Genomic DNA, 4,050 nt, shown 5'->3' on the forward strand with positions numbered 1-4,050 from the left:
GAAACGCCTACTCGATACGAAATAATTACCTGAAGCAAACATCAAAGGACACTATTCAAAATCTTACCACGCCCTTTTTAACTATTTATGCAAATTTAGGTGCTGTTTAGGTGGTCTGAAAATATTCAGAGGTTATGTAAATTATGACATCAAGAAAATAGTAACGAATGCCTCAATTCTCCGGAAAAAAAACTCGTCAAAGTGCAGCCGCTTACAAAATACATCAAAAACAACAAAAGCGTGCATGCTATCCATGTAATTGCGAAAAAAATATATACAATTAGCTATAACCGAAACATACGGTCCATTCATAAAAATACGGGTGTAAGGAAGCTGTTAGCTCTTATTGTAATAGAGCATCGACGAACGAAATCAGCAGCAGCCATAGGACAACTGACAAGCGAAAATATTAGCAGCAACAGCAGCAGCCGTCTTAGTGATATGTAAATTAGCATGTGTGCATGTGCTGACGTCACGAGATGAAGAAGAAGAAAAAGAAGAAGAAGAAGAAGAAGAAGAAGAAGAAGAAGAAAAAGAAGAAATAATACATCACATAGTCAAGTGGAGAAGCAGGTTGCTTCAAGGAAGATGGACGTGTGAAAACGAGAACGAGAAAGCGCTGACTATGGCCAACATGAGATGGCGGAGAGATGGAAGAGGTGTGTTAAAGCTAGCAGACACATGTGCGATAATGTCAATGCAAAAATAAAAAGGCAAAAAGAAAGGACAGCACGTGGTCGAGCAAAAGAAGCGACCGGAGGTGTTTTGACTCGTAAGCAGTATAGAATAAATGCGCCGCGGAATGACGTGCGTTGTCAACAATTGCTGGAATATATGCTTTTTGTATTTCCCTAAAAAAATGCTGAGTCATATTTTTTTGTTCTTCCGTGTTTTTTGTTCCTGCGACGATATCAGACAATGTGTAGTTGAAATTTAACGACACGGTTAAAGTGTAATGATCACGTTACACGTGAACGTTTATTACAAAGTGCTTTCAATATGTTTCCAAACTATTTTTAAATTTGACGAAGACTCTGGAAAGTTTAGTATGTTATTGCTCTATATCTTATGAGATAACTGACTAATTTTTAATGATTACAGGTTCAAATGAACAGCTACAGCAGGAATTGGAATACACCCTACACTGATTGAAGTTGGTGAATTTCAAAAATGCGATCTTGATGTGAGAACACTTAAAAAGAACGATATGTAATAACATTCTGTTTTAAACTTGGACAAAATGCACAGAAACGTATGGAATGCTTTAGGCTGCTTTTGGACCATCTTGCATGAATCGAACATTAGTTTTTGAGTGGCATAAGAGATTCAAGGAAGGCAGGGAGTCTGTGATGGATGATGAAAGGCAGAGTAAAGATTGGATTGACCAAATAAAGAATTTCATGAATAAGGATCGTCGTGCGTCTATAGAGACAATAAGTACAGGGTTTGATATTAGTGTGGGAATTGTATATACAATAATTCGCGAGGAACTAAAGATACGGAAGATTTGCCCGAATGCAACAGTCCATAACTCCATCCTTGTCACAGAATATTTGATCAAGATAGGCATCAAGACAGTTCCTCGCCCTTCTTATAGTCCAGACCTTACTCACTGTGACTTTTGGCCATTCCCTAAGCTCAAGGAAAACCTTGGAGGCTGTCGTTTGATACAATTAAGGAGATGAAAGAGGCTGTGATGAGGGTTATTGACACACTCACATAAGAGAATTTCCATGGAGCCTTCCAGATTTATTGGAACGGTACTACAAGTGCATTGCAGCCGAAGGAGATTACTTCGAAGGGAATTAGAGTTTCATGTGTGCACTATCAATAAAAGTGCCCGTATGAAAAAAAGTCTGGAACCTTATTTGACATCGTAATTTCAACTCTTTACTGATTTCATTTAATCTGCACGTTGAACCATAAAAATGCTATTAAAAATTGAACGGCGCATAGATGCTCTTGTACAATGAATGGACGTATCTATAAGAAATGCTTATTTGAGTTTAACTCTTCACTAATGTTATTTAATCTGCGTGTTAAACTAAAAAAAAATACTATAGCAAATTGAAGCATGAACCATCTACCGATTAACAGAGTTCGTCATAGAAATGCGTAGGCGCATCATGAAATCTGCGCGATGAACTAATAAAATGTTATTTCGAACTGAACCTTAGTCGACCGACAAACACAATTTCTCATCGAAATGCGTGCGTGTATCTAATAAAACACTCCATTATTTTTATGAAATCTGTGCGATGACTTAATAAAATTCTATTTCAAACTTATACGGTATAATCGCGTTGACACACCGGTTCTCGTTAGATCACCGAAGTCAAGCAACGTTGAACCTAGTCAGTACTAAAATGGTTGACCATTTGAGAATTCCAGGTGTTGTATACGCTCTCTGCTTATCTCGGCACTGCTTCCACTCATCTAGCAATTCTTGCTACTGGACTCAAGCAGTGCCAATTCAGAAGATGTGGTTGGTGACTGCGCAATTCTTGCCTCACAGTTAACTGGCGCAGCTACCCTTACACGGAGTATCCATTGTCTCTTGAGACTGAACGGAGACATCGATTTCAACCTCTACCGTGGCCGACCGATAGACAAAATTTCATAGTAATGCGTGGACGTATCTAAGAAAATACTTAATTTCACTACGTTCATGAAATCTGCATGATAAAAGAGCAAAATGCTATTTAAAACACATTTAATAAAATATTTGAAGTTACTAATTTCGATGAAATCCGCGTGATCAATTATTAAAATGCGATTTCAAACTGAATCGTGACCGACCGATGAGACACTTTCTCATATAAATGCGTGGACGTATCTTATAAAATACTTAATTCACTCTTCACTGATTTGATTTTTATTTCAAACTGAAACGTGACATACTAACCGGCCGACCTATACAGACACATGGATGCATGTAATCAAACAAATAACAGACGCGGTACTTACCGTCTTGTAGGTTCGACATTTTAAGAAAGCCACCATATGTTGCAAAAGTTGAAAACATGTTAAATTTAGCGTTGGTCTGTCGACATTATAGACGAAAGAGAAAAATGAAATGACACACAAAATAATCACTGATTGAAACATACGTCCATCAACCAAACGGTAGATATAGATGTTGTATCTTTCGCCACCTTCATTTAGTGAAGACTTTTTTCTCATAAGACAGAGTATCACGTGGACAGGGAATAATGTTATTTGACGTCAGAGGATAGACGAACACACTTGCATAAAAACGTACAAATGACAGTTCAAGAACATATAATTGAGATTAACGGATTCACCAATATATATATATATATATATATATATATATATATATATATATATATATATATATATTGCAGGCTACTTGAGAGACATAATCTTTCGTAATTAAGTCAGAACAAATTTCCACACAATAAACTGTGTAATAAATATATATATATATATATATATATATATATATATATATATATATATATATATATAGCATGGCCCATAAGTCACTTTACAGTTTGAAACTTAAATAACTTTCTCTTAAATGACTGTATTTAATTAATTCTTTATTTTATTACACAGTTTATAGTGTGGAAATTTGTTCTGACTTAATTACGAAAGATAATGTCTCTTAAGTAGCCTCCATTCCCGGCTTTGCAAAGTTGAACTCTTTCTTAGCTATTCTTTATGACAGTTCTTAACATCGGAAGTTGTAGGGAAAGAATTTCCTGCGTATGCTTGCCTTAAGTTCTTGGATGCTTCGAGGCTTATTTGCATACACTTTGTCATTAAGATATCCCCAAAGCCAAAAGTCTAGTTCTATCAAATTAGATGAACGTAGAGGCCATTCAAAATCGAAATTTCAAGAGATTTTTCGATCCTGAAACATCACAGTTAACAACTGCATTGTTGCTCTAGCTGTATGTGCAGTTGCTCCATTTTGTTTGCCACCAATAGCCTGGCATGTATACTAACTGGGGTTGAACAAATTCAATACAATATCTTTTAAGAGGATATTGAACATTGAAATGGCGCATATAAGACCTTTGC

At 36.1% G+C, this 4,050-nt stretch overlaps 1 pseudogene; it reads left to right on the forward strand.

The window, feature by feature from the left end:
- The first annotated feature begins 2,285 nt into the window (after nt 1–2,285).
- Nucleotides 2,286–2,403, forward strand: LOC145277370 (5S ribosomal RNA; annotated as a pseudogene).
- The last annotated feature ends 1,647 nt before the right edge of the window (nt 2,404–4,050 follow it).

The sequence above is a fragment of the Euprymna scolopes genome, chromosome 5, assembly GCF_053919585.1.
Source record: "Euprymna scolopes isolate OS-2025 chromosome 5, ASM5391958v1, whole genome shotgun sequence".
Classification (NCBI taxonomy): Eukaryota; Metazoa; Mollusca; class Cephalopoda; order Sepiida; family Sepiolidae; genus Euprymna; species Euprymna scolopes.